The sequence below is a fragment of the Zootoca vivipara genome, chromosome 1, assembly GCF_965207765.1.
Source record: "Zootoca vivipara chromosome 1, rZooViv2.hap1.1, whole genome shotgun sequence".
In the NCBI taxonomy this organism is placed as follows: Eukaryota; Metazoa; Chordata; class Lepidosauria; order Squamata; family Lacertidae; genus Zootoca; species Zootoca vivipara.
The window spans coordinates 123,704,677-123,727,670 of NC_142582.1; the positions used below are offsets into that span (position 1 = coordinate 123,704,677).

Sequence of the window (22,994 nt, forward strand, 5' to 3'; positions counted from 1 at the left end):
GCCCAGAGTGGCTGGGGCAACCCAATAAGATGTAAAAAATTCATTATGGAATGGGATGTCCCTATTTCCTTGGAGAAATTTGGAGGGTTTTCTCTTCCCTCACCCATTTCCCATCGGTTAGAGGATAGTGTGTTAGTTCACGTCACGATCTGCCTCCGGCCTTGGAGGAGGAGTTCCCGGGCAGAATTTCCCAGCATCTCCAGCCCTCTAAGTTTAGCGTTCTGAAACACTGGGTTTTACCCCGGTTTTCCTGCCACAGGTGTGACATCTGCCCAATCTAAGTCCATGGAAACACTCACGTATTCCCATATGACGTTGTGGCCAAATTTGAACGCGATTGGGCAAGCGGTTTTGGAGAAAGGTGTGCTTTAACAAACATGGACCCTCTACATTTTTATATATATATAGAAGATGCATGTCTGGGTTATTTGTGGGGAATAGGAATTCGTTCATTTATTTTATTTTTTCAAAATATAGTCTGCCCCCCCCACAAGGTCTGAGGGACAGTGGACCGGCCCCCTGCTGAAAAAGTTTGCTGGCCCTAGAGCCTCCCAGATTTCCTGCGACCATAGAGAGCACTTATGAGAGACCCTGTCAATAGACCTTTCCATCTCACTGTTCCACAATGAAGCTAGAGCAGGCACCCCCAAACTTCGGCTCTCCAGATGTTTTGGACTACAATTCCCATCTTCCCCGACCACTGGTCCTGATAGCTAGGAATCATGGGAGTTGTAGGCCAAAACATCTGGAGGGCCGCAGTTTGGGGATGCCTGAGCTAGAGCTTCAACGGGAACACCAGGAATCAGTCCTAGCCAATCCAAACAGAGATCTGCCCAATGAGAACGGGGCAATATTTGCCAGATGCGAATGTTTTAAAATTTATATTAAAAATTAATCATGAGGGAGAGCAGGGCTCCCCCCCCCCACAAACGGAACTTGCCAAAACCTCTCAGGTGGGCGCCATTGCCATTGTAAAAGAATGAGGGAGTTGTTGGGTGGTTAGCTCTGGAACCTCTTTTTCTAGAAAAAAATAGCACTGAGGGAGACTAGTAATTATTATGGACCAGTAGTTTCAATGTAATGTCTACTAAACGACCACTGAATAAACCAACCACTTTGTATGCCCTGAACATAAAAGCTTAAATCTCATATGTGCCTCACCATCAACTAAGCAACTGTGAGCAACTGGGGCTGTTTAGACAGTCGTATGGCAGAATGCCAGCAGAAATCATATGCCATGTACAGTATCTCTTCTCTGGCTCTGGGCAAGAGTAAAAGACAAGGATTTCCTGCTTTCCACAGCTCGCTATATTTACATACTAAACACTGTTTACCTGACAACAGTGTTCTTACTTAAAGTTTACCTCATAAATTTTTGGTTTTTCCTCAGGGGCCATGACTGCATCTCGCGGCCGTGAATCTCATAGTTTAACTACACACACTTTGTGGAGAAATACTTCCTTCTGCCTGTCCTGAACATTTAACTTTCTCACATGACCCTGAGTTCTAGTATGACAAGAAGAACACATCTTCTCTCTGTTGACTTTCTTCACAGCATGCAAAAAATTATACACCTCTATCATGTCCCCCGGCTTTAGTTACCGAAACATTCTTAATCTTACATAGGGGAGTTATTCCATCCCCATGTTCATTTTAGTTTCTCTTTTCCAGCTCTAACAATATCTCTTTTGAGATATGGGGTAAAGGTAAAGCAACTCTCATGTTTGGCCACACAACATAGATGTGCATTTTTGAGGCTATCAGTCCCGTTTCCTAATGATTCCTAACACACAATTTGTCATTTTTTTCACAGCTTCCACAGGCCGAGGCAATTCACCTCAGCACCAAGCTATTCACCTCAGCACCAAGATTTCTTTTCCTGGTCAGCCATTGATAATTCAGACCATTTATTTATCCCCCACGCACCTTACTGGTTTGCCCCAGCCACTCTGGGCAGCTTCCAACATATATAAAAAACATAAGAAAACCTTAAACATTATATATTTTTTTTAAAAAACTTCCCTATACAGGATTGCCTTCAGGCGGCTTGGGGGTTGGATAACTCCATACCCTCCATCATTTCTCCAATGAAAATAGGGACATCCTAAGGAAAAGCGGGACATTCTGGGATCAAATCAGAAACCGGGATGGGTTCTCTATATCAGGGACATCCCTGGAAAAGAGACAATTGTAGAGTCTGCATTTAATTGCCTTTGGTTTTTTAATGAACGCACAATTTCCTCTTCCGCACAACTACTTAAAAAAATGCCATAGCCCCGCTTGATTCTGCATCCACTCATCTTAATCCCAAAATTCTTCACTGTGAAGAAAAATAATATCTGACTCCACTCCATTGCTTTTGACAGCTGCTGGACATGCAGAAATCCCAAGCTGTGCAGCTTTAACCAGCATGGCAGGGAAGGATTGACCTGTTGAATTTCAGTAGTTATTCTGCGCTTTGTGTTTCAAAATCTAGCCAGCTCCAATGCCTGCCATTTTCTCTGCAAGCCTTTAGAATGGGCTGCTTCCATTAGTTACTGACAGTTAGATATAGCCTTGCTGGTGAGTTGTGGCGTTGTGAAATCTGCCTTTCTCAGCACTTGAAAGAGTAGGACCAGAATGTTGATTAGCTTTCTAAGGCAATGTATAAAGTGGGGTGGGGAATTCCCAGGCACCCCATAATTCAGGGAGACTAATTCAGTGAAATGATTCCGCAATGATGGAAAAGATGCAGTTGGAATTCCACACAGGGTTTTCCAAAAGAGAAAGAAAGTGTGTGGGTGTGGGGGGGTGCATGTGTGCCTGCCTGCCTGCCTGCAAAAATTGTTGTTTTAAACAAAGAAAACTTCAGCTTTTCCCACTATTGCAGAGCTGTAGTGACTGGCCATTTTGCACAATCACTGGAGAAATTTGAAAGTTTTGCTAAGCAGTGACTCAGCACAGTGATGTAAGATCTTTGGTATCTCCCCACCCCGCAACTTCCCCGCGGCCTGACTCTGCAGTTTGATGACAGCCGCTAGATTCCCAGAACCACACGGTTATTATTTCCAAGAGGAATGTACAGTATAAGGTCTGCATTTGTACATGTAGTAAAAATGTTGGGAGTGAACGATGAGTCAGGGGAGAGTTAAAGAAACCTTGTATTACTTAGCAAGGGCTTGTGCTTTGACCAAAGGCAGCAGCTAAGCTTTTACTTTGGTGGAGGGCAAGGAACATGCTGCAGTTTGCTCCTTCACAGGTCACCTGTGCTGTGTATTTGGTTGGGATTGGGGGGGGATGCAGAATGTTGGAAGAGTCATGTCAAGCAAAAGAAAGCCCCCTCCCTTTCACTGCTGTTGCTAAAATATGTGAGCCTTGGGGATGGGGTGGGGGGTGGGGAATCGCTTGGGGGACGCTGGTGGGTAAAGCCCTCTGCCTGATCTGGGAATTTGCCACCTCTGTCATATAAACTTCCACCTTCCACCTGACCAGTTACCTTATACAGTCATACCTCAGATTAAGTACGCTTCAGGTTGAGTATTTTCAATTTAAGTACTCCACGGACCCGTCTGGAATGGATTAATCCACTTTCCATTACAATGGTACCTCTACTTACCAATTTAATGCATTGGGAGAAAAAATTCGTAAGTCGAAGCAACCCTATCTAAAAATTCATAAGTATCTATATAAACCTCATCCAAGATGGCGGACGGAGCTCCGTTCGTAAGTAGAAACATTTGTAAGTAGAGTGATTCGTAAGTAGAGGTACCACTGTACATTCAATGGGAAAGTTCACTTCAGGTTAAGTACAGACTTCCAGAACCAATTACACTCATACTTTGGGTTAAGTACACTTCAGGTTGAGTACTTTCAATTTAAGTACAGAACTCTGCGGACCTGTCTGGAACGGATTAATCCACCTTCCATTACTTTCAATGGGAAAGTTCGCTTCAGGTTAAGTACGCTTCAGGTTAAGTACGGACTTCCGGAACCAATTAAGTACTTGAGGTACCACTGTATTTACTTAAAAGCGTGTGTTAAAGGCTAATCCCGCTGTGTAAAGCCATCTTAAATGAAGAGCGGAGCCAACTTCTGCCAACAGGCTGGAAGTCATACAGAGCTTTGGACCGGAGAAGTTGGGCTGCATACAGGGAAAGCTTATTTTAATAGGGCAAAGTGCACTGATTTTTTCTCCTGGGCTGAGCTTGTTGTGGCAGAGAAAGCCTTGCGAAATGCAGTTGACCTTGAACACAGGTGCATTCAGATCCATCTCTGGCAAACAAATTAAGGGTTGCTTTTTAAAAAAACAAAAATATTGCAGGGAAATAAATCTTTCAATGACAAAAGGGAGCGAACACAACATAAAGGCAGTCATTATCTCCACAGACATGAACCTCCAACGGATGGCCAGGGTACAGCTTTGGACATCCAAAAGATTATTAAGAGAGAAGAGTGTAAGGACGCTTGACTCAGCCATGATCCCTCACGTGTGCTTTGATGTGTGCCCAAAGTTGCGGAACAAACAGGCCTTGAAGGCCTTCTCCAATGGTAACGTCCTCAGAACTGTAAATAGCAAATTCCAAGTGGCCATTTTTAGTCAGGACCATGACAGGGAGATAAAGAATTAAGCTTTATATCCCTGCCAAATTGCTCAGGCTAATTAGGTTTTCCCTTAGCTGTTATTTAAATAAGCAAAACCCCACAAGTGCATCGTGTCCAGTTTGACCCTTAGGGTGTACTTACCTGAGGATCTCAGGTGGGGAGAGAGCAATGTTGTGCTCAGGTCCTGCTCACAAGTTTCCCATAAGCATTTGGTTGGCTGCTGTTGAGAGCAGGACACAGGTCTAGGGGCACTCCCAGCTTGTAGCTATTTTGAGTGGGATTCAATCACAGACAGGTGATTGCACAGTTAAAGTTGATTGGAAGGTCTTCTGCAGCAAGCCTACTTCTCCAAAAGATCGGAGAGGAAAGGAGGAAAGGCGCCAGAAAGTGTAGGATAACAGTTGTTACTTGTGAGGCAATGTCATCTCGAATCGCACCGGTGGTATTTGACTCCTGTGAAGTTAGCAAAAATGTACAGAACAAGCACAAATACTTGCTGGAAATGTAAAGAAAAAGAAGGTACCTTTCATCATATGTGGTGGACATGTAAATAACTAAAAAAGAAAAAAGGGATATATATATATATATATATATATATATATATATATATATATATATATATATATAATGAAAAAAAATGTTTAAAATAACTTTTGTTAAAAATCCAGAAGCTTCCTTATTAGGAATTATAGGTACCGAGATACCAAGAGATACCGAAGGACCAGAAAATATTGTTTATGTATGCGACAACAGTCGCACGGATACTATTAGTCCAGAGATGGAAGGAAGAGACAGCCCCGACCAGAGAAGAATGGCAAACCAAGTTGATGGGCTGTGCCGAAATGGCAAAACTAACTGGGAAACTCAGAAATCAAGAAGACAAGAACTTTAAAAAAGAATGGGAAAAGTTTATAATTTATATATGAGACCACTGTAAGCAGGTTAAAACATTGGCAGGATTTTAATCACAGTTGTAAAGTAACAGAAACTATGGACAATTTAGAAGGATAAAAATTTAGATAAGTATGATATGCAGTTGTATATACCATTAGGACCTATGGAAGGGATGGGGGGGGCAGGAGATTCAGAGCAATCTCGATATTTGGATTTTGAAATGTTTTTGTTGTGTGTTTATATTTTTTTTAAATCAAATTAAAAATTATTAAAAAGAGACAGAGGTGGAGTCGGAATCTGCTAAGCATCTCATTTATTCTCAGTCACCTCCTTGGAATGGGGAGGTTCCTCGTTGACGTAAGGAGTGTTCGATGTCGTAGGAATGAGGCGCTCTTCTGATAACTGTCTTGGTTCCCTTCCTGGATCCAGATCTCCATCCCCTACAGGCCACTGGACCCCTCCTTTGAATCAGACACTTCTGGGGGTCCCGATTCCACCTCCCACACCCTGCCTAGAGCCCTTCTCAGAGTCCTCCAGCTCCAACTCTCTGAGCTCCTCCTCCCATCCCTTCCCCAAGCATCTGATCATCTCCTCCAGAACACCTCCATGGGGCTCATGACAAACACTCCTTAATTAACCACCATCATATAATCTCCCTGCAAACTAATTAGGATGAATGCTCAGTCAGCAGGTCATCTCAAATGCATCTTATCGGTTGCATTCAAAGTAGCACTAAGCAGCAACTTGCACAAACATAATGACTTCTGCTTGCACAAAGGGACTTTCCTTCCTCATCTCTTCCCCCCGCAGCCCCCTAAATCTGTTCCAGGGGTTCCCCCTATTCTCTGGAGCAGATCTGGGGACAGCGTGGAATGCAAGGGGGGAGGAAGGGAAAGTCCCATTGTGCAAGTGAAAGCTGTTCTGCTTGTTCAATTATAGCTGAATACTGCTTTGTGTTTTTAATAACACCCAATGAACTCAGTAGTGCTCGCTTCTGAACAGAGATACACTGAACTGCACACTTGGTGAACGAATGGCAAACACCAAGAAGATTGTTATTAATCTTTCGCATAACATTTTTTGTTTGTTTCTGTTCTTTGAGCGATATGTGCTCTCCTTGCCCTACACAGGTGTACACATTTTACCCTGACCTTTTAGAAAAGGAGCAGAATATACTCTCTCCTTCTCCTACAGGCAGGCTACCTAGAATTGCCAGACCTTTTTTGCTAGTACGAATACTATACAGTACTTTTCATCAGGTGATGCTTTTGTCGGCATTTTGCCAATGCAGTCAAGAGAAAAGTGCCACCTGACAAATTTCTGCTGTTCACTCGGCTTTTAAAATCATTGGAGCCATATGAGGAAAGAAAACAAAAGTTGCTTGTCTGTCCTCTGCTATTCATTATGCAAGGAACAGCAATTGCGCATCTAGGGATGATCTGGGCTTGGTATAACCGTACTACTGTGGGGAAATATACATCAGTGTGGTGTAGTGATTAAAGTGTCAGACTAGGACCTGGGAGGCCAGGGTTCAAATCCCCACTCAGCCATAAAACTCACTGGCTGACCTCGGGCTAGTCACTAACTCTCAGCCTATCCTACCTCATAGGGTTGTTGTGAGGAGGAGAACTATGTAAGCCACCTTGAGCTCCTTGGGGGCAATAAATCAAATAAATAAACATCTCATGATAGGGTCTAGAAAGGGCCCAGCAACAAGACAATACTGCTGCAATAAAGTAATGAAGGAAACAGCAGCAAGGCAGCTACAAGGGAATACAAAGAAGGAAGGAAGGAAGGAAGGAAGGAAGGAAGGAAGGAAGGAAGGAAGGAAGGAAGGAAGGAAGGAAGGAAGGAAGGAAGGAAGGAAGGAAGGAAAGGAAAGGAAAACTGGGGCACTGCATCCTTGAACATTAGCAACAAGGAATATTTTCACAGAGAAGCAATGGAGAAGATTCACTCCCTCCCCCCAGCATTGTGGGAAAATATTTTTGATCACGGCTAGGAGGTAGCCAGGACCTTGAAAGAAGCATTAGTGCAAACCCGTCTTGAGAGGTTGCCTGAGATAAATGGCAACTAACATTAAACATTAAAATGTCTGTGAACTTTCATGAGGGTTATTTGAGGGTGGGGGAAATAGCCACACGTCGATGTGGAGAACTGAACTTCCGGAAAACGAGGAACTGAAAGAATTAGGAATTGACACATTTACTCATCCCCAAATGACAGTGGCAAATATCACTTTTTTGCCTAAAGTAGTGAAGAGTGTGGTGGCTAGGACAGCTTCGGTCATGCTTGGAAGAAATAAATGATCTAGACCGGTTTCAATTGGGCTATAGGCTTAAGTTCAGCACTGAAGCAACCTTTGTCATCCTGGTTGATTACCTACCAAGAGAGAGGGAGTATGACTCTAGATTCTCCTATATGTCTTGAGGGCTTTGGATACCGTCAACCTCCTAGAGTGGCTTTGCAAGGTGGGAGGTGGCAACATTGCAAGACCGTTTGCATAGAGTAGCATTTGGGGAGTTCTGCTTTTCCCCACAGTGTTTGTGCTGTGGGGTCCCCCATGGTCTCACCTTCTTGCCCATGCTTGTTAACATCTGTTCAGTGTTACAGGTAGATAGCCTTGTTGGTCTGCCGTAGTCGAAACCAAATAAAAAAATTCCTTCTGCGCTTAGAGTAGCACCTTAGAGACCAACTAAGTAGCACCTTAGAGACCAACTAAGTTTGTCATTGGTATGAGCTTTCGTGTGCATGCAGAGGCTTGACAGCCTGAATGTCCCATGATCATATTATAAGGTGGTTGTGTTTTGTGTTATAAACCAAGCACCACTAGGAATTGCTTCTTTTTTGTTTTCCAATGTATTTCGAATCAATAATTTGTATGGCATGGCATGAGGAAATTTATGAAAGTGTGGCCCAGGGAAAAAAGTTTGAGAACCACTGATCTATATGAAGCCAGTGGGGGAGATCATTTGGGGATATGCAGTGAGGTGTCACCAATATGTTCTTTCTGTCCATACAGATTGCATCTTATGTACATTGTGCATAATGCTATAATCTTCTACAGCATCATCCCTATTCCCATGCTAATTGGTACTCTAAAAAAGAACTCTAAAACAGTAAGTTAGACCTGACTTACTGTTGCAGAATCCATGTTGGCTATGCTTCAGCAACAGTTGTTCTTTTAAATGGTTGACAATTCTAATTTGAATAATTATTTCTACCAGGTTTCCCAGGAAATACATAAAGCTAACCAATCTGCAATTTCCTTTCCCTCCCTTCTCAATGTTTTTAAAAACTGGCGTCGGTCCTCAGGTATGGATGCCGAGCATAAGGTCGCATTACAGTACATAGTTTTGTTAGAAGAAATTCAGTTTGATATCTGAGTTCTTTAAAAGCTCTTGGTGGGTGCCATCCAGACCTGTGAGTTGTTCATTTTTAATTTGTCACCAAGGCCTAGAACTTTTGTGCCTTGTCACCACTATTTGCCTCAGTTCCTCAAATTCCTTTCCTGGGAAAATCAGTTTAGGCACACGGATCTTTCCCTGATCATTCAGCTTTTCTTCAGTCTCCAATTTCTCTTTTGGCTCATCCTCATTATTATTACAGGTATTTATTGAATTTGTATACCCGCAGATCACAACATGAAAATACAAAATTAGAACACAAAATACGCAAGAAAACAAAAGCAAACAAAAGCAAACCAATAACACACCCCCTTGTTATCCAAACATCTAGTCACCCCCCTAGTCAATTTCTAATATATTTAAAGTTGTTGTTGCTGCTGGTCTTCTTGTTTTTTTGTAGTGTGCTTCCTGAAATCTTTCTATTTGCCTCATTTCTTTTGCAAAGGTGTGTGTTTCTTTTCGTTCTCCTTGTATGGGCAAGACTTCTGTTTTCTCAAGAAAACCGTGCTGCGATAAACTTCCTTGACTTTACTTGTTAACCACGCCAGCATCCTCTTGGCAGTAACTCCCCTGGCCTGTAGTACTATACATTCTCACTAGGCTTTTGTTAGTGTAGTTTTGAACAGCTTCCTCGAGCGTTTTAGAAAGATTTGACCCTCTTGATCAGTAAAGGGAAGCTCTGGCTGGTGAGCCTAATTAGGCCAAAAGGCTGTTTCAGTCAAGGCAAGCTGTGCCCACCTAGACCAAGTGCACAGCCTGGGAATCATTTTCGACTTACAGTACAGCAGTCCATGGAGACGCAGGTTAATTCTATGTCCAGGGCAGCTATTTGCCAGCTCCATCTGGTACGCAGGCTGAGACCCTACCTGCCAGCAGACTGTGTCACCAGAGTGGTGCATGCCCTAGTTATCTCCCACTTGGACTACTGCTACCTTTGAAACTACAACTAATCCAGAAACTACAACTAATCCAGAATGCGGCAGCTAGACTGGTGACTAGGAGTGGCTGCCGGAACCATATAACACCAGTCTTAAAAGGCCTACATTGGCTCCCAGTACGTTTCCAAGCACAATTCAAAGTATTGGTGCTGACTTTTAAAGCCCTAAACAGCCTTGGCCCAGTATACCTGAAGGAGTGGCTCCACCCCCATCGTTCTGCCCAGACACTGAGGTCCAGCTCCAAGGGTCTTCTGCTGGTTCCCTCCATAGCTGCCAAGTTTTCCCTTTTCTCGCGAGGAAGCCTATTCAGCATAAGGGAAAATCCCTTAAAAAAAGGGATAACTTGGCAGCTATGGTTCCCTCACGGTAAGAAGCAAAATTACAGGGAACCAGGCAGAGGGCCTTCTCAGTAGTGGTGCCCTCCCTGTGAAACGCCCTCCCTTCAGATGTCAAGTAAAAAACAGCTATTTGACTTTTAGAAGACATCTGAAGGCAGCTCTGTTTAGGAAAGTTTTTAAGGTAAAGACACAGCTGGGCCTAATGGTGTTTTGCCTGAGAAGTCCCTTGCACTGGGTTATGCAAATACTGATCATCACTTAATTTCACACTGCTGGGCGAAAAGGGTCAGCTGACATCATTGTTGACATGAAATGAATGACAGGCAGCCCCTCCCACCTGTCAAACTTGGTCCAGTTCCCCCATCCCGCTGCCCTTGACTTTCCCATCTTTCAGCTTCCTTTTCGCCAGCCCCACTCATTTTGGGGAACTGTTTGTAGAATTACAATTTAAGGCTGTGCTCAGTGTCCCCAGTCAGGCCAGCAACACTTTACATCTCTAACCAAGTCCTGGGCTCCTCTTAAGATGAAGTCCAGACTCTTCTCCCCTCTGGCCAGAGGTGGGGAGAGAAGCACAAATTCATTTTGAGTGAAGGAGGATTGTGTGTGTATGCTCTGAGTAAATGTATGCGAGTGTTTCGAGTGCGTTGTGTATGAGAGCTCAGAGCAAGCGCATATGTATGTCTTGAGTGTGCTGTGTTTGCACTGTTTGAAGCTGCTGAGTAAAGTCTATGTATGTTTTGAGTGTGCGAGTGCTGTGCCTTTTTTGTGTTGAGTGCATGTGAGTAAGCGCACGTGTGTGTGTGTTGAATGTGTCAGTGTGCTGAATAGGTGCACGCGTGTGCTTTGGGCGTGTTCCGTGCGAGAGAGTGCACGTTCTGAGAGCCGGTTTTTGCTGAGCAAGCGTCTGAGTTTGGAGGCACGAGTGAGTGTCCAGCGTGTGCTGGATGCGGCAGTGTGCTAAGTGCATGCGTGTGTGTGCATGTGGGGTGGGGGGGTTTGAGAGAGTCCTGAGCGGGTGCGTGCGCTTGTGTGTCGCGTGCGCTGAATTGCCTGAGGAAGCGCATGCATGCAACGCGCGGGTGTCTTTCCAGCGTCCTCCTGACTATTCTTTCTCCAGGGGAAAGGGGAAAAAAAAACATTGCATGGAAACTGGGAGTGGAGCATGCCGGGCGGTAGGACCCCGCGGGCGAGAGCCGGCGTGTGTGTGTGTTTGTGCGCGTGAGCGTGTGAGTGTGCGCGCGAGTGACTCAAAGAGAGGAAAGGAAGGGAGGCTGGAGGAACTGGGAGCAGCAGCAAAAGCAGCAGCAGCGGCGGCGACCGCAACGGCAACGCGTCGAGCTCGCGACGCCCGGGCAGCAGCGCTGCTCCGAGGAAGCCCCGCGGGAGAGACCGGGAGCCGCCGGCCGCCTCCCCATTCATAGCCCTCGCAGGCGGGAGCTCAATGGGCTGATTCCCTGCAAGGAGTCGGCGGCGTCCGGCGGCAGCAGCAGCAGCAGCAGCAGCAGCAGCAGCAGCAGCAGCAGCAGCAGCAGCAGCAGCAGCAGCAGTCCGCCTAGGCCTCGACTCCGGCCAGCCGCTCCGCTTTGCACCCTCCCAGGCATGTAAGTGGCCGCCGGCGTCTCCGGGCCTCGGATGGGGAGGGAGGAGCAGCCGCGGGGCCTTGCTCAGCCCCCTTTGGCTTGGGTGCGTGTGCGCGCGCGCGTGTGGTTTTTTTTTTGGGGGGGTGGCCCCCTTTTTTTGGTGCATTGTCTGGTGCGCTTGTTCCGAGCGGCGCGGCGCTCTGGCCCTTTCTCCGGGGCGGTTTATTTGCTTGCAAACCTCCCGCTGCAAAAGTGACCCCCCCCCTTTGCAGGCCTTAGATGAGATGTGTGTGTGTTTTTCTAAATAATATCTTGAAATATCCTCTCTTTTTTGTGCATTGCAGTGGCGGCGGCGGCGGCTCCCTTTGCTGCTGCCTGCAGATGCGCCTGGGCTTTGGAAACGCCTGCTCCCCAAAAGCGAGAGGGGTGGGAGGAGAGAGGAAGGAGGGGAATAGGCTCTTTGTGCGTACCTTTGGGGTGGGGTGCGCGCTGGGGGGCTTCTCCCCTTGTGGAAAAAACTTGCACCTTTCCCAACCCTCTTTTTTTTCTTTTGGGACCGCTGCGTTGTGGGGTGTCAGGTGGGTAAGGGGGTCTTGTGGTGGGTCCTGGGTTTGCACCCTCGGATGCCACTCTATTTGCCTTACTCTCTTAACCCCCCCTTCTTTCCTCTCTGCGGTGTTTGTTTACCTCAGGCTTCTTCTCCATTGCTGCCCACAGCTGTTTGAGGAGGAAGGAGGTTTTCAGGTCCCTCCCCCTTCCACTTCTGAGGTAACTGGGTCTCCTGCCCTACGCACCAGCAAAGTATATGTTTTCCAGGCGTTGGATTATTTCATATTTCTTATAATGCTCCCCCCCCCGGCAACCTCACAAACCCTGTGCCATAAAAACCAGGCCTTTGCCACCCCCCACCTTCTGATTTGCCAACTGAATATTTGATGTGAGACAGGCAGGGCTGATTCACACATTATTTTATTTTTATTGTACACCTTAAAAAAGTATCGAGCGGATGAGTCAAAACGGCGAATCACGTGGGGGGCGGGAAACGCTTGACAGAAGAACCCCACCCACTGTTGGTTGTGGCTCCTTGTGAGGTGCGCAATTCGGTTGCAGACCCCCAGGTCTTCGGACCACTGTATCCTCCTAATGAGCTTTTGGAGGTAATGAAAATAGCTGGTTTTCTCTCTTAAAGCAAAACAAAAAAAGTATGAAGGACTTTAGATTTTTGGCTAACTTGTTCTAAATGGAGTTTCGTGGGCGTTCTCTCCCTCGCTTAACCTGGATTGCTTGGAGCGGATGTTATATACCGTATAAGACGACCCCCAACTTTTCCAGTCAAAATATAGAGTTTGGGATATCCTCGCCGTATAAGAAATACGACCCGGCGTATAAGACGACCCCCGACTTTTGAGAAGATTTTCCTGGGTTAAAAAGTAGTCTTATACGCAGGAATATACAGTGGGTTTCGTTTACTATCCTTCTGAAATATCTAAGAGCTTCATTATAGCACGTTATACCCGAAGTACTAAGAGGCCTAAGTGAGTTTCACAGAATCCACTTGGGTGTAACTCTGTAAGATCTGTGGTTTTGTTTCTGGAGCTTGTTCATAGTCTTGTGTTCCTCTGTCCACACAGGCAATCCTGACAGTTTCTAGATATTGTACTACTTTGTGTGGACAAACACAATGTGCAAACTTGGCGGTCCCGCATGAATGCAGGAATACTGCTGCATTTCCATGGAGCTGCCTGTTGGGACATGAGTGTTGTGGGATAGAGTGGTGTTGGAATAGCAGCAGAGAGACACGGGTTCAAATTCTCACTCGGCATGGGACAGCAACGCTGGGTGCCTCAAGGCTGGCCACCACTCTCAAGCTAACCTACTTTGCAGGGTTGTTAATGAGGACAAATTGGAAATCGCTCCCCAAAGAAGCAGGGATGGCCACTGACCTAGATGGCTTTTTAAGGAGAATTAGGCAGAGATCAATGCCTCTTGAGTACCAGTTGCTGGATACTGCAGGAAAGATAAGATAAGATATCTTTATTGTCATTGTCCCCTTGCGGGAACAACGAAAGGAAGAGAGGCCGGGCTTGTGGGCCACTGGCCTGATCTTGCCTGCCTTTTGCGGGTGGCGGCGGTGTGATGGGCTGTCAGTTCTGCACCAAGTTTCTTGGAGGATGGGCTGAATGAAAAAAATAAGTAATAAAGTTACATTTGCCCATGCGAATGCGTACTCCAAAGGAAGGCCAAGGACAGGCCTCTACTTATTTGGAGAAAAACCTTGCTGTGTGAACAGACTATGATTGTTATAGATTTTTTTTGTAGGTGGCACGCCTGTACCCACTTAGGAGAGTAAGCCCTACAGAACTCAGTGGGACCCGCTTCCCACTGAGGGTAGGGTAACATTGTTAACACTTTTAGGTTGTTTTGTCTAGGGTAGCATTGTTAATACTTTTAGGTAGTCCCCCCCCCCCTTTGTCTTCTCTCTGGCATGAGAAAACAAAAGGATGGATCCCTTATTGCATTCTGCACGTTTGCGTAAGCTTATAGTATTTAAAAGTCAGGATCTTTTCCCTTCCATTTTTTTTAAAGGGTTGGCTATTTCATTAGTTTACAGGTGGTTGTTGTTTAGTCGTTTAGTCGTGTCCGACTCTTTGTGACCCCATGGACCAGAGCACGCCAGGCACTCCTGTCTTGCACTGCCTCCCGCAGTTTGGTCAAACTCATGTTCGTAGCTTCGAGAACACTGTCCAACCATCTCGTCCTCTGTCGTCCCCTTCTCCTTGTGCCCTCAATCTTTCCCAACATCAGGGTCTTTTCCAGGGAGTCTTCTCTTCTCATGAGGTGGCCAAAGTATTGGGAGCCTCAGCTTCACGATCTGTTTACAGGTAAATGTGCTCAATAGGCTGTGTTTGCAGCAGAATGTAGCTGTTTAACTTCCGTCTTCAAACCCACAATAGTTTCATTTAATTATCTCGGGCCCACGCTATTTTGAATGTGTAAAAACCTTTGTGCCAGGAATTACTGCTTTTGGAGTAGGTGAATTGCTGCAGCAGTAATATAAGGAATTAGGTGTAAGGTGGAGGCAAAGGCATATTAACTCGAAGGAGGTCAAGTCTGTCTGATCTATCTAGACGCAATTTTGGGCAGGAAGAAACAGTGTAATTGGCTCAGGGTCCCAAAGTGAGCTTCATGTGCAAGCAGGGACTTGATCCTGAGTTTTCCCATAGTCCAAGTCTAGTGCGTTATCCATTGTACCACATTGCTGTCTCGCACGCAGATGGTTTACCTGACATGATTAAGTTTTCTCCCTTTATTTGTTTGGGAGTGTGCAAAAAACCTCCATGCTGATCTCACTTACCCAGGTTGAGGCAGCTAAATCTCTTTAAGTGTTGGTTTATTTTGCAGCATACATATTCAGCTGGTGTGTGTGTAAAAACCAGAATTTTAAGTGGTAAAATGGACGCATGGCACCATCGCTTGTGAACAGGACACTTTTTAGAGCCCCAAACTTCACAGCCATATGCGCGGAAGCTACAAAACCTTCTGGGGAGAGCCAGCCATGTCATGTGCCGTTTGCAACCTGCCGTGTTGTTTAAAAGCTGCATACTCAACATGAGTTCAAAAAATTAAAAGTGCGAACCAGCCCTCTAGGTTTTCTTCTCAGGCTAGGGAGAGTACGGTTTTTACTAGGACTAATTACTTTCTTTAGGAGTAATTTTGGGATTAAAAAGATTTGTCTTTCATCCTGCCCGAGTAAATAAAAAGCATATGATTTTAATTAAATAGTTCTGCATGCCGCCCGTGTGACTCAGAAGCCCCATATGCACATGGGCTAGCCTACCCTCTTCGGTGAAGGGTCAAGGAAGACCATGTGGGGATTTCGCATTAGGTGAGCAACGAGTTTTCCCAACACATGGAGGAGATTTAGGGAATTCCTATGCCCACAAACAGCACAAAGATGCATAGGAAGTGCTCAGTTGCATATTGTATACTTCTTAGGAAAGGCACCACTACTTGGTGGTAAAGCACATGCTCGCTCTGTAGAAGATGCCAAGTTAAATCCCTTGCACCTTCACTTAAAAGATTATCTGCTAGCATAGATCGAGACTTTTGCCTGGAACCTCTTAAGACAGTGATGGCCAAACTTGGCCCTCCAGCTGTTTTGGGACTACAACTCCCATCATCCCTAGCTAACAGGAGCAGTGGTCAGGGGTGATGGGAATTGTAGTTCCAAAACAGCAGGAGGGTCAAGTTTGGTCACCACTGTCTTAAGAGCTACAGCCAGTGGGAGTAGCTGTTATTGGGTTACAAATGGCCTCAGTATGTGTGCTGTAGTGGACTTCCTATGTTTGTATTACTGCAACTCATCTATACGAGAAGTTTTGCAGAGTTTAGGAAAGTTGTTTTCCCTCATTCTAGATGGAAAAATGAGCAAAAACACCTCTTTGCTATTCCAGCATCACTTGCCTCTTTTTTTTAAAATGAAGCCCCACAACTTAGTGCATGCATGGGGAGCTTCAGGCCTGGCTACCAACTATAGCCCTCCAAGCCTTTCTACGTGGCCCTTGGAACTTTAAGAAAAATATTGAATTGGAAGGGACCCCCAAGGGTCATGTAGTCAACCCCCTGCCATGCAGGAATCTCAGCTAAAGCATCCAGGACAGATGGCCATCCAACCTCTGCTTCAAAACTTCCGAGGAAGGAGAGTCCACCACCTCCCAAGGGAGACCATTCCACTGTCGAACAGCTTTTACTGTCAGAAAGGTCTACCTGATGTGTAGCCGGAATCTCCTTTCTTGTCCCTAAGGCACACACCCTCACTGAACTCTTCTCTGCATCCTGTGTGTTTTTGGTCTGGCTGGAATATGCCCTTAAATTCTGACGGTGCCTCTTCTCTTGCCTGGGTGGAGGGTAGAGAGGGGTATGTGCAGAAAATGCACATTTGTAAAATTCACGTTTGTTACTCCATCCACTTTTGCCCTTGGACCAGCCCAGCACTGGCATGTGGCCCCCAAAAGCTTGCCCAGAAGCGGAATGTGGCCCTCAGCCTGGAAAAAATCTTCCAACCCTAGCCTGGAGCACCAGATGTATGTCCCTCTGTACCTTCTGTGTATGCACAAGATCCCAGTCTCAACTCCCCGCAACTCTACGTAGGGTGCTGGGAAAGGCTCCTTCCCCCTGAAACCCAGGAGAGCTGCTGCCAGTCCGTGTAGACAGTATAGAGCTAGGCAGGCTAGTGGTTCCACTCAGCACAACTTCCCAGAAGCTCCTTTAGGCTTAACCTCCGCCGCTCAAATGTGTATTTTTTGAGAGAGCAGACCCACAACAGCGGTTTTCTGAAAATCTGCCCTGGTGTGTATCTGCGACACCTCCGCTGGGCCACTGCAGTGCTGGCATAGTGCCGTGATTTGTGATGTGCTAGAGCAGCACTTGCTATGCTCAGTGCTTTGCGTGCGCATGCTGTGGATGCAGGGGGAATCCTGATGGCACAAGATAGCACCAGCGAAGTCAACAGAATATTCTCACCTATGGGTGCATTTGAGACTTGCTGTAGTAGTCACTGCGCTGCCTATTTTGCCTTCTGTGTCTGGGACCTGTTCTCCCTTTTATTATTGTCAGAGCAGTTTTTCGCATCCAAGTCCCTCTTCTTATTCCTAGGCCGTTCTGGCTTTACCCTTGCACCATCTCTGCTCTTCTGACTTGACGGTTGCTGTCTTTACTGTTCATTGCTGGCCTGTAACCTTTTCTTCATGTTTGGCTTTCTGGGGCCGTGTGAAGGCTTGTTCTGCGAGACGCAACCTATGCTGGCAGCGGAAAGGCTGTTTATACTGTGGAGGCTGTTCTATCGAACAACAGGCATAGAGAGCCATCCTGTTTGTAAATACAAACACACTCCATATAAAAAGGCCCCTGCTTGTGGTAATCTAGCATATAGGGGAGAGACCACTCCTCAGACTTCCTTCCTGATGTGCTACTTTTCTATATGCGGGGAGATTTTTCCTCACCAGCAGAAGCATTCAGAATAAATCCTGATTGCAATTCCAGAATCCGCCTACATTCTTACTAATCAACATCTTTTACTAGGAACATAGGAAGCAGTGTTAGAAACTCGGATATACAAACTAATCAACAATGGTGCCTTAAACCTAGATTGCAGTCGTCACATTGGATTGTCTAGGCGCCTTTTTTTATTTTCCAGTGAAATTTATTATTATCCATTTCATTTCTGTACTGCTTTATATTTAAAAGAACAAATCTCAAAAGCAGTTTGCAACGCATTGATTAAAACATCAAATAAAGCAATCTAGAATAAAACAAATCCAAGCTTCACAGAAAATATTTCAGATCCTTCTCTAAGGGACATTTTGCTTTCCCCCTATTTATTTATTTACTTACTTAATTTATATAGCTGTCCCATAGCAGAAGTACTCTAGGAAGCCAGTGTGGTGTTGTAGTTAGAGCAGACATCCCCAAACTTCGGCCCTCCAGATGTTTTGGACTACAATTCCCATCATCCCTGGCCACTGGTCCTGTTAGCTAGGGATCATGGGAGTTGTAGGCCAAAACATCTGGAGGGCCGCAGTTTGGGGATGCCTGAGTTAGAGTGTCAGACTAAGACCTGGGAGATCAGGGTTCAAATCCCTACTCAGTCATGACGTTCACTGGGTAACCTTGGGTCAGTCACAGCCTCTTAACCTACCTCACAGGGTCATTGTAGGGATTAACTGAGGAGGGAGGTAAACCATGGACTCCTTGGGAGAAAAAGGTGGGATATAAATTCAATAAATTAGCTCTTCTGCTTACCTGCTTAAGAAAGCTGGAGGGGCCAGCCAGATGGAGATGTCAGTCACCAACCTGGCATCCAGATATCTCCACACCGGCCGCAAATGGACCTGTGCCAGTCGCAAGACACACCTGGAGCCTGGGGAATTTCTAACACTGATAGGAAGATGACTTATACCGAGTCAGACCATTAGGTCCATCTAGTTGCAATGTCTGCACTGTTTGGCAGTGGCTTTCCAAGGTTTCAACACTCGCAGCCCTAACTTTCTCTTCTTGGGCCCCTTATTCACCATTTATTGAGTTACCTGTATTCATTTTTAGAGGTTTATTGATTTTGTATCTGTCTCTCATTGACGATTGCTTGATTTTTGATCGCTTAATGGATTTTAGCTTGCTTTCTCCATCCTATTGCATTCACTTTTTTGCGAGCTCTTTAATTAACCGGTTTATAAATCTTGCTGGATAAATACAAATAAATAAGTGTCCTGGTTGTAGCCAGGGTGTAGACGCCTGTGCATGTAGCATAGTCCTTGGCTGCCCATCCCCTATTTTGTTAACATTAAAACATGTTAGGAAGAACACAGGAAGCTCCCTTGAACACAGAGTCAGGCCCTTGGTCCATCTGCTTCAGAACTGTCTGCACTGAATGGCGGACGCTCTCCAGGGTTTCAGCCCTACCTGGAAATGCTGCAGATTGCAAGCAAAGCATCTGAGCTGAGGCACTTCCCATCCAATGTGGTATTTAAACCAGGTCTTGTGAATTGGTTCTTAAGCAGCAGCAGCAGCAGCAGCAGCAGCAGCAGCAGCAGCAGCAGCAGCAGCAGCAGCAGCAGCAGCAAAAACTATGCAAAGGAGTCTGGCTTTTGCTGGCCTGGCAGGCTTGCACAATACAGGCACCTTCTAACCCTGCAAAGTACGGTATCTCTGGTTTTCGGAAACAGCTCCATTTCATAGGGTTGTGTCCAGCTCAGCAGAGCTTCGCTTGTCCCGTGGGACGTCCTCTCCTTGCTCTGCGCCCCAACCCTCCCCCAGATCTGCTCTGGAAGGTCCCTCATCCTTGAGAGTGCACATGGGGTTGCAGGGAGAGGAGAGGAGACAAACAGGAGCTTCTATTCTGAACCCGTGTCACATCCACATGCAAACTTCCTTCTTGCTATATCTGGGGAGCTTGATTTCCCCTTGAAAGCATCTGACGTCTTCCAGTGCTCAGATCACAGGTGACCACAGGATCCACTCTCCCACTACCTTTGTGATCTGTCGTATAGCCACTGTTCTTAGAAGTCTGCACAATTTGGGAAATAAAGACAACAGTAGTGAAGTTTGGGGTTCGGGGAACAGGCTTCATTAAGGTCCCCCCTCCCCAAATTCAATTATTGAAGTCTTCCCAAGTCACAAAGGGTAGAATCCAGTGTAGCGCTAACTTTCTTGTGCTGTCAGCATGTGGTTTTAACACCCCCCCCAAAAAAAATCTGTTCTTGGTGGAGGGGGTTCCCCCAGTTCTCTAGAGCAGATTTGGAGAGGGTGCAGGGCAAGCCCGGGGAGAGGAGAGGGAGAATGTTCTGTTGTGAAGGTGGAAACCCTTGTGCTGAAGAGAAGGGGGAGCTGGGTTACCGTCCTTGATTAGCAACTGGATGCCCCAAAGCTAAACCTGGCCATAGGGTAAGCAGGAGCTGGCCTCATCCGTTGCCAGACCAGAAGCAAGAGTGGCATAGCTGTAAAGAGCGGTGGCTGTGGGCTTTATTTTGGCAGTGGTGGCTAGGCAGCTAGGAAATTACATTAATTGCCACGTTTTAATTGATGGGGCTTTGATAGCTGGAATGAGCCTAGGAACAATCCGGTGGCTTCAATTAAGCATGGTTTTTTCTCTCGAAAGCAGGCCCCTTGAGGCTCATATAGGATGCATGAACAGGAGCTACTGCGCCTGTTGATTAATACCTACTCAGCCGTGGAACCAAATTCCACAGTGCTGAAGAGAGGAGAGGAGAGGGCTTCCTTTCCTTCCATAATGTTCTACCCTGGAAGCATAGGGTGGCTGGCGCAACCTAGTCAGATGGGTGGAGTATTATTTATTTATTTGCTAAGCTGAGCAGCGAGAGCCAAGTCTCCTGCCAACTCATCCCCTGGTTGCACTCACTCTTGCATTCACATGACATATGAATATGCCTGGCATGTACGTAGGGAGGGCTCAAACTTCAAGAAAGAAGATTCCACCTAAACATTAGGAAGAACTTCCTGACAGTAAGAGCTCTTCGGCAGTGGAATTTGCTGCCAAGGAGTGTGGTGGAGTCTCCTTCTTTGGAGGTCTTTAAGCAGAGGCTTGACAGGCATATGTCAAGAATGCTTTGGTGGTGTTTCCTGCTTGGCAGGGGGTTGGATTGGATGGCCCTTGTGGTCTCTTCCAACTCTATGATTCTATGATTCTCTGCATACCCCTTCAAAATGCGCTGTGCTTTGCATCCTGCACTTTGTCCCAAAGGAAACCAGGGTGTCAAAAACAAGAGGTGACAAAATTGAACAAAATTGCAAGAACAGGGATCGGCAAGGTTTACCTCGCCTGGGCCGGTTCACTCCAGTGGAGATCCCTCCATGGGCCGGATCGCGTGTGTGTGCAATTTCCGGTGTCTGTGCAGACACGATTTCCGGCGTCTGCGCAGATGCGATTTCTGGTGTCACGGAAGCGAGTCCCCGTTCTGTGCCGCTTTAGCGCAGCGTGCACGGACTTGGCAAGCGGGCGGCTCAGTTCGGGGGCAGCTCGGGGCCCAGTTAAATGACCCCGTGGGCCACTTGTGGCCCATGGGCCTTAGGTTGCCGACCCCTGCATAAGAACAATTCCACCTACAGATGCAGATTGGGAAAGAAATCTCAGTTTAAAAGGTTTGTTGGGAGAAAGGTCTTCAAGTAGGCACTGAAAAGACAATAAGAGATGGCACTTGTCTAATATTTAGAATGGGAGGGCGTTCCAAAGGGGCAGGTGCCGCAACACTAGAAAAGGCCTCTGATTCCTAGATTGTACCTACAGGAGGCCCTCGCTCGGAGAGTGCAGGGATTAACTTGGTAAATAAGCGATATGACCTTTCTGCATGCAGAAGGTCCCAGGTTCAATCCCCGGTATCTCCAGGTAGGACTGGTATCTGTTTGTCTCAGGAGACGGTTGAGGAGTGCGCCTTCATGGGTGAAGTCAAGTTGGAGGACTGAGCTATAGTACTCCACAGTTTTTTTAAGCAGCTTTAAAATGGAGAAGGGCTGTAGCACAGGAGATGGATATGGGTCAGAGGGAACAGTGGGTGGAGTAACCAAGGGAAGAGTCCTGGGGGCCTGGTTGGACCTGGGGGGCCAGATGTTCTCCAACTTCATGGATTTTATTATTTGTTTTGCTACTTTTAGTTTTCTACATAATCTGCTCTCTGGTTTTTTTATGCAACCTCTGCACTGCTCCTATGCTTTGTAACTCCCCCCTCCCCCCCAGGCTTATATTTTGATTTTACATTAATAAAAACTTTATTAGAACAAAGAAGAGAAAGTTTGTTCTTGCAGGTTAAAGTGAAAGGGACACTACAGTTCCAACCCAGAAAAGTTTGCCATGTGCATTTTCTGGCATTTCTCTTCCTGTTGCACCTCCCATGTCTCTGTCATGCATTTCTGCTAAAGGTTGGGAAAGTGTGGTGCTGAGCATATCAGCATATTGGAGAGAACCCCCCCCCAACACACACACACCAAAAAAAGAGGTTTTTTTTAAAAAAACTGCTACCTTTTGGTGTACAACCAGCTGCATCCCTGCTTGAGTAGAAAGATTGGTGGTTGTAAAGCAAACCTCTCTCTCTCTCTCTCTCTCTCTCTCTCTCTCTCTCTCTCTCTCTCTCTCTCTCTCTCTCTCTCTCTCTGCATTGAGATAGTTAGACTGAGATTCTGCAGTCCCAGATTGTCTCTTCAAAATAACACTCCGTGGTGTATTCACAGCTTGAATGCTTTGGTCAGCGCATGAATAAATTAGCACAGTATAAACTGCAGTGAGGCATAAGCACGCTTAGTTTCTTGACTGTTCTTTATTGAGCTGCGAGACGAGGGGAGACAGTGGTTGCATTTTTTTGGTGCTGAGTAAACTAGGGGGAGTTTTATATCTGTGCGTTTTGATTTTGATTTACTTCTGTATCTTTGGCACAGCACTGTCACGTGGTCAGTGGCTAGACAAGCAGGCCACAGCCACCTCGGGTGACCCCTATTCACTGTAACTCTAGGAACTGCTCCCAAGTGAGGTCACTCTCCAGCCCAGTTTTATTTGTTCGTTTTATTTTTATAATTTGCCCCGCCATTCGTCTGGCAAAAGCGCTCACCTTTCTTTCTGCATAAATGACTGTAGGGGTGAGAACTTTTTTTCAAGCAGTGTGGGAAACGCATCGTGCGCTGCAAGGCCAGGCTTAGATTTTGCATAGTTGCGCATTAACATACTGTCCTTTTATGCAATCTTTTCAGGATAAG

General features: G+C 46.1%; 1 protein-coding gene across 9 annotated transcripts in view; it reads left to right on the forward strand.

Moving 5' to 3' along the window:
- The first annotated feature begins 11,402 nt into the window (after positions 1–11,402).
- AKT1 (AKT serine/threonine kinase 1) overlaps positions 11,403–22,994 on the forward strand; it is a 101,389-nt gene continuing 89,797 nt past the window's right edge. Inside the window, exons 1-2 of one of the 9 annotated variants that reach the window (XM_088673615.1) lie at positions 11,403–11,670; positions 11,707–11,755. The gene's annotated coding sequence lies outside the window, so the exon portion shown is untranslated. Of the gene's footprint in view, positions 11,760–12,435; positions 12,507–22,994 lie in introns of those variants that run through there. The other 8 variants (XM_088673624.1, XM_088673630.1, XM_088673612.1 and 5 more) reach the window with 8 other exon arrangements.